Source organism: Sinohyriopsis cumingii, chromosome 12, assembly GCF_028554795.1.
Source record: "Sinohyriopsis cumingii isolate HCF-2022 chromosome 12, ASM2855479v2, whole genome shotgun sequence".
Classification (NCBI taxonomy): domain Eukaryota; kingdom Metazoa; phylum Mollusca; class Bivalvia; order Unionida; family Unionidae; genus Sinohyriopsis; species Sinohyriopsis cumingii.
In genome coordinates this window covers 100,621,394-100,629,843 of record NC_142972.1, presented here as the reverse complement: position 1 = coordinate 100,629,843, position 8,450 = coordinate 100,621,394, and the positions used below count along the sequence as shown (strand labels likewise).

At 34.3% G+C, this 8,450-nt stretch overlaps 1 long non-coding RNA gene across 1 annotated transcript; it reads left to right on the top strand.

Annotated features, from left to right (window-relative positions):
• Positions 1–326: 326 nt before the first annotated feature.
• Positions 327–2,853, top strand: LOC149787097 (uncharacterized). The gene is made up of 3 exons (XR_016425257.1): positions 327–459; positions 1,624–1,693; positions 2,734–2,853. It is a non-coding gene; the product is annotated as an uncharacterized LOC149787097 (long non-coding RNA).
• Positions 2,854–8,450: the final 5,597 nt, after the last annotated feature.

Sequence of the window (8,450 nt, the reverse complement as noted above, 5' to 3'; positions counted from 1 at the left end):
ACCGATAAGGTAATTTCATATTGTCAGAGATTTACCGTACTGTATTGATAAAACCTCAGACTCCTGTGGTACATGTCACGTACATGTGTACACGACAAAATACGTCAATTAGTGTCAAAGCAGTTTGAAGGCTGTTTGTTATATAGTTTGTATATTGTACACTTTCATTTATAAAATTAATATAAATGCAAGGTTCATAAGATCAACTGGCCATTTTTGCAATGTCTTACGTTTACAAAGAGACGCTGGGTGCTAATGCACGATATTTACAGAAACTTTGAGGTTTGAGGTTAATGCAAAATTCAATACTTATTCGTTCCGGTTTTGACAAACGTTCTAACACTGTAGATCACCTCGAATGAAATAACTTCATAACAACAGAACACAACAATTTCGTGATGAAATCGAAAGTAGAGAAGGAAATATTTGCAAAGCCATTTCATATGAATTAGATGGCAGGTATAGTCGACATATTTTTAATTGCATGGTTTGACTTAGCGTCTTAGATCAGTGGCGGCACTAGGGGGTGGGCTGGGGTGGGGTGGGGTGCGGACCGCACCGGTGACACCATCAGAGGGGGTGACACCAAAATAATTGCCTATACAATTTTTGAATTTTTGTGCAGGAAGTAGGTCACTGGGGTGACACCACGAGCTATCGCACTTGCTTGTCTATAATTTTTTTGAATTTTTGTGCAGGAAAGTGGATAGTGGTGATGACACCATGTGTTACTTCACTGGTTGACACCAACCCTAGTGACGCCACTGTCTTAGATATACAATGCATCTTTAAAGCGAATGACAAAGTTATAATAAGTAAGATGAGAGATACCCATGTCTTTTAAATTAAGGCATTCTAGTAAGGTGGGTGATTAGAAAGGGTGGCTGTTATAAAGTTAGCATTTCAAATCCTACATGTGCATCTAATTTGTACCAATTGCCTCCTAGCATGACACTGGGTATCAAAGCCCAGGCAAGAAATTAAAATCGATTTAAAAAAAAAATGCATTTAAAAGTGGAACTATCAAACTGTTACCATTTTTAACTTCAAATTTGTGTGAGGAAAAGTTCTAGTTTTGTTTTTCTAAGTGTAGGGGGATATGAGTGACATTGGAAATGTTTTGTTTTTCTAAGTGTAGGGGGATATGAGTGACACTGGAAATGTTTTGTTTTTCTAAGTGTAGGGGATATGAGTGACATTGGAAATGTTTTGTTTTTCTAAGTGTAGGGGGATATGAGTGACATTGGAAATGTTTTGTTTTTCTAAGTGTAGGGGGATATGGGTGACGTTGGAAATGTTTAGTTTTTCTAAGTGTAGTGGGATATGAGTGACATTGGAAATGTTTTGTTTTTCTAAGTGTAGGGGGATATGAGTGACATTGGAAATGTTTTGTTTTTCTAAGTGTATGGGGATATGAGTGACATTGGAAATCAAAATAAAGAAATCATCATAATGTTTTAAATCTATCAGCATCAATAACATAAATTATACTGGTATTGAGATAATGATAGCATCTTAGTGACAGAGCTTCAAGACATGTCTTGAACAATTCTACTAGCTCTTTAGTCTTTCTCCTCTGGTGCAATTTTATGCCATAACTGTCCTTGCACTGTATACTTTCAGATTCAGAAAAGACTGGTAAAATCAGTTATGGTCACCCTGCACTCTTTGAAACGGACAAGTCCAACACTGGGTATGGATACCACATGATATGCAGTGTACAGATGAAATGACTTCCCCTTAGTCATTAATGGAATGACTTCCCTTTAATCATTAATGGACTGACTTCATCTTAATCATGAATGGAATGATATTCCTTTAGTCATTAAGGGAGTGACATTACCTTGGTCATTATTTTATTGGAATGATTTCATCCTAGTCATGAATGTAATGACTTTTGCTTAGTCATTAATAAAATTACTTCCCCTTAGTCATTAATGGAATGACTTTCCCTTTATCATTAATGGAATGACTTAATGACAATCCCTTAGACATTAATTGAATTACTTCTACTTAGTCATTGATGGAATCACTTTCCCTGAATTATTAATGGAATGGCTTGTACTTTGTCATTAATTAAATGACTTCCCACATGCAAAATTAGCAGAGACAGATGATCATTACAACCATCTTGAAAATCTTGTTATTTCGGCTCCTCATAAATGAAAAGTTGTATGGGGTGTTTTACAGAAGACCATGTATGATACCTGGTTGGTTCTGAATAAAAATGGCACTAATCTAACCTCTAATATGACTGGTACAATGATTGAATATATTGAAAATATTGCTACCAATTCTCCTGAAATAGATGGTCATATCAACACAAGATTTCTTAGTTTTTCTACTTTGGCCAAAATAAAAATGATACTTAAGTTTCCTTCAATATGGCTGCCACAGTAGCTAATTTGAAAAGTATAGTCATCAAGAATATCAGGGGTGGTTTTATTAGTCACTTGTTAAAAATATCTGAAATTTTTTAAAATTCTTTTCAGACAGCAGAGTATCGTTCCACTCAAGGTACTTTAAAAAAAAATTATAATCCCATATAGAAAATAATTAAACAAATATGAAAATTACTGATACTCAGAATAAAAGGGATATAGTAGACAGCTATCTTATTTTGCCCACAAGAAAAAAATTGTGAATATTCTGAGGCTTTGCTGGGCCTCTTGTAGAATTGTTGAAATTTGCTACATGTATTCTTCTTCTTTAATCATAGTTTTTCTTTAACAGGTTCATCAATTAGAAATGAACTAAATTCATCACAGCATTGGATGAATTAGATACATGATGGCCAATCCACCACCAGCATCCATCACACCTGGGATTCCTATGCGAGAATATCTTCTACAGTTGTACCCTAATTTAGATGATCGTAAGTACTAGAATTCAAATTCATTATTCAGGCAATTGTTTTCAATACACTGCTCAGACAATGGCTTATGATGAAAGGTATCTAAATCCACCACATGTATCTTTCTCTCCCTGTCTGTCTGTCTGTTTTTCTGTCTGTCTGTGACTCTCTGTCTCTATCTATCTAGCTATCTCTCTCTGTCTTTTTAGATAGATAGATAAGATAGATAGATATGCATCCCAACCCTGTCATAGCACAATGGTCAGGGTCAATTGATTACCACTGTGCTATGTAAGGCATTGTGCTGTAGAGCGACAAGTCAGTTGATATAAAATGAAGAAAGCACATTCGCAAGGTGCAGTACATGGAGGAGGTATACAGGCATAAGCAAAGATGCATCTTTCCTAGTTACCTTCTCAAAGCATATTAAATAAGAAGTTTTGAAAATTCACTGATAGCATATCATTCGTTTCAGTTTACATAATTTTCATACATTGCTGTATAACTGTATAGGACGAATACTGTGGTCAAGTTATGGATGCAAGCATTTCCTATCTGTTGTTGCTACATCCATAACAGTGAATCCATTATAATTTCATTGCATCCATAACAGTGAATGCAAAATAATTTCATTACATCCATAACAGTGAATCCATAATAATTTCATCACCTCCATAACAGTGAATCCATTATAATTTCATTGCATCCATAACAGTAAATACAAAATAATTTCATTACATCCATAACAGTGAATCCGTAATAATTTCATCACCTCCATAACAGTGAATCCATAATAATTCCATCACATCCATAACAGTGAATTCATAATAATTCCTTCACATCCATAACAGTGAAACCATAATAATTCCAGCACATCCATAACAGTGAATCTATAATAATTCCATCACATCCATAACAGTGAATCCATAATAATTCCATTACATCCATAACAGTGAATCCATAATAATTCCATCACATCCATAACAGTGAATCCATAATAATTCCATTACATCCATAACAGTGAATCCATAATAATTCCATTACATCCATAACAGTGAAACCATAATAATTCCAGCACATCCATAACAGTGAAACCATAATAATTCCATTACATCCATAACAGTGAATCTATAATAATTCCATCACATCCATAACAGTGAATCCATAATAATTCCATCACCTCCATAACAGTGAATCCATAATAATTCCATTACATCCATAACAGTGAATCCATAATAATTCCATCACCTCCATAACAGTGAAACCATAATAATTCCATTACATCCATAACAGTGAATACATAATAATTCCATCACATCCATAACAGTTAGTCTATAATTTTTTTGTAATTTCATAATAGATCATAACATTTTATGTCTAAATTTGATGCCAAAAATTAATTCAGAAATGGTGTAAGTTGAGATAAAGAACATTTACAGTTCAGTATATATGCATGTGAATGTTTCGAGGTCATTAAATGATGTATGCATATATTTCAAGCTGCTATAATTGTCTCTGCTAGATCCCATGCTAATTTGAACAAGGTAGGTAACTCTTTTAACTACAGCATGAATAATTGTAATGAACAACAAATGGAGTAATTTTTTACAGGAATTACTAGCATGATTCATTGGCTGATGAGTGCATGCTGATGTAATGATTGCATGGCTATGTGATGACAGTATGAGGACTGCATGATTATATGACTGATGACTGCATGATATGATGACTACATGATGATCTTATGACTTTATGGCTGTGATAACTGCATGGTGACATAATGACTGCATGATATAATGACTGCATGACAATGATTATGTAATGACATGACTGATGATTGCATAATATAATGACTGATGACCATATGACATGATAATGTAATGACTGATGTCTGCATGAAGATGTAATGATTACATTACTGATGACTGCATGAAGATGTAATGATTACATGACAGATGACTGTATGATGATGTAATGACTGCATGACTAAATACCATATCACATGATGACTGCATGATGATGTAACCACTTCATGACTGATGGATATGATGATGTAATGATGGCAGTACTGATGACTGCATGATGATGTAATGACTACATGACTGATGACTATATAATGATGTAATGACTGCATGACTGAATACCATATGACAAGATGACAGCATGATGATGTAATGACCTGATGACTGATGATATAATGACTGCATGACTGATGAATGCATGAAGATGTAATGGCTACATGACTGATGACTGCATGATGACACAATGACTGCATCACTGTGAGAACTGCATGATTATGTAATAACTGCATTACTGATGAATTTATGATGACAGAATGACTTCATGATGATGTAATGACTGCATGCCTGTGATGACTGCATGATGATACAGTGACTGCACGATTAAAGGATGACTGGATGATGATTTTCAGAAAATTGCCATGACTTATTTTTGTGAAGGCAGCTTTTTAAAACTGCCTTTATAATCAGATCCTGATAATCTTAAGACTACATATTCTATACTGACAATTAGCAATTACTTAATTAGGTATGTAAAGAATTTCATTAGGAGCTTCATGTTGAGAAACCTTTGTGACTATCACATTGTTTGGTGCTTTAGAATTAAAGGATAATACTATGTCAGTAACCTAATAACTTAAATAAAAACTATGTTATAAAATAGTACATGTGATATAGATATCCATAACAACACTAAAATACTATTTTATTTCTGAGACTAGTGTTTTCGTTGATTACAATCATATTCAGATTCCAGTTATTTGAACAATAAAATTAAAAAAGAAAAACCAAACAGTTTTCTTCTATCTTTAACAATTTACCCCCCCCCCTTTTCCCCGCTTGAAATCAATCTCAGGTCTTAATAGTCCAGGTGTCATTGTACAATAAACTGCATGCAACAGTATGGAAGTTGAATCAAGTTTATATTAATCATAAATTACCAAGCCACCCACACTAAAATAATTACTTGGTAATTTTTTTTTGTTTTAGATGTTCATTTAATGTTGTTGTTGTTGTTGTTGTTGTTGGGTTTAACGTCATTTTTCAGCACAAGATAGGCTATACATGGCAACCAGTATAATTGGTGGAGGAAGAACCCTGGAAAACCCCGGGAAGAACCACCGACCCACGAGAAGCTACTGGCAGGCTTTCTCACGTACCAACGTTAGCTGAGGCTGAGACTCGAACTCACGCAGACAGAGGTGAGATGGCAGTGATCTGTAACGGTGAGCGTTTCAGACCACTCAGCCACTCGGGGCCCCGTTCATTTAATGAAAAGTTGGACTACTTGATTACTAGATTTTACTTACTAACTACTGGCTTTATTTTGTATTACCTGCTTTAATAAATATTACTTAATTTTTTAATATAATCTACATAAACCTATTACTATGTAATGTAGCATGAAAATGTTAAATGTTTTACTTGAAAAAGATAATCTGTTTGAAGCATGAAAAAAAAACAATTGTCTATTTTTTAAAACTTATTTATAGTAAAAGCTTTGCAAAAAGTTTTCACCTAGTGGTTAGAGCATCTGCCTCGAATGCAGGAGGTTTTGAGTTCGATTCTGGGCTGAGTCATACCAAAGACTTACAAAAATGGTACTAACAGCTGCCTCGCTTGGCGCTCCGCATTAAGAGGTTAGTGTTAGGACTGGTTGGCCTGGTGTCAGGATAATGTGACTGGGTGGGATATCATGCTACATGTCTGTGGCATGATGCCCCAGTGCTAGCCATCACTATGAACTGCCACACTGCAGACATAGCGATATGACTGAAAAATTGAAAAAGCTATGTTAAAAATCCAAATCACACACACACACACACACACACACACACACACACACACACTACCAGTTTTCTAGTTTGATTTGCAAATTGATCATTTTTATATGGCATCTTAAAACAGATGTAATTTAATTATATAAAATGACTGACAGGAAGCTATTCATAAGTAATTAAATTTCTTTATTTTATGACACAAATAACATGACATACTTTAAAATGACAGATTATTTCAAGGAAAAAAAGAATTTGGTTTGACTACTGAGGAAATACTCAGTACTTAATATGCATGATACTGTCATGATAAACTGACTTGAAAATATTGCATTTCTGCTTTCCAGGATGAATTGCTGGCAATCTAACTTTGCAAGTAGTGGTCATTGTAAGTTTGCCAGCTGTAGCCATTGTAAATTTGCAGACTGTAGTCATTGTAAATTTGCAATCTGCAGTCATTCTAAATTTGCCAGCTGTAGGCAGATTCTAAATTTGCAAGTTGTATCCATTGTAAATTTGCATGCTGTATCCATTGTAAATTTGCAAGCTGTATCCATTGTAAATTTGCAAGCTGTAGCCATTATAAATTTGCAAGCTGTAGTCATTGTAAATTTGCCAGCTTCAGTTGTTCTAAATTTGCAAGCTGCATGTAGTCATTTTTAAAATTCCAAGCTGTAGTCATTTGCAAGCTGTAGTCATTGTAAATTTGCAAGCCGTAGTCATTGTAAATTTGCAGGCTGAAGTCATTGTAAATTTGCAAGCTGCATGTAGTCATTTTAAATTTGCAAGTTTTAGTCATTTGCAAGCTGCAGTCTTTCAGAATGTTCAAGCTGTAGTCATTCTAAATTTTAAAGCTGTAGTCATTATAAATTTGCAAGCTGCATGTAGTCATTTAAAATTTGCAAGCTGCATGTAGTCATTTTAAATTTGTAAGCTGTAGTCATTTGCAAGTTGATGTCATGCTGAGCTTACTTTTATAATTTCACAACCATTAAGTATCCCAGAGTGTAATGCTATAGTGCTAAAAGTGTGTGTTGCAATAAAGATAAATTTACTTAAGTATTAATAGCACATATAAAAGAAGCATTACTGCTGTTATTCTGGTGAAATAGTCTGCAGTTTTTTGTCTTTAAAAGTAATCCTGATAAATCCTGAACTTTGGATTTATATATTCCATCAGCAGGTAACAGTACATGAAAGTTCTCTTAGTTAGTTATGGTGGTATCTCATGAACCTGAGCACATAAGAAACTGAACTTTTGGTAATTATATACAGGTGAAATTGGGGTGTGGAGTTGGGGGTGAGGGTGACCAGGGTGGCCATAGGAACTGGGCCTCAGCCACTAGGGCCTCTGGTTTTTACCAGGTATTTTTAGATTTTTTAAATACTCTTATCATCTACCATAACATGCTTGGTGTGGACCAGACTTCTCTCAGCCTTTGAAGGGGCCTTATTATATATTACTGAATTTGTCTATAGTTTTCGTTTGTACTTATGTATTCAGAATACATGTAGATCATCTTTTAGTTTCCTATGATTTCAAGTTTGCTATACTTAATATTAGTACAAGACTTATGCTATATTTTTGCATGGGAAATATCAAAGCTTATTTTTATCATGCATATAAACACCCACATTTGTCTTTCTTTCTTTCCATCTTTTTGTGTCCTCCTTGCCAAATACGAGGTCACAGTTTCAAAACTCATGGTGGCATCCCAGATTTTTTGTGTTACTTATTTTGTATTTATAGGTTCAAACTTTCTTTTGAACTTGTTCATCCCAATTTTAAAAAAAAAAATT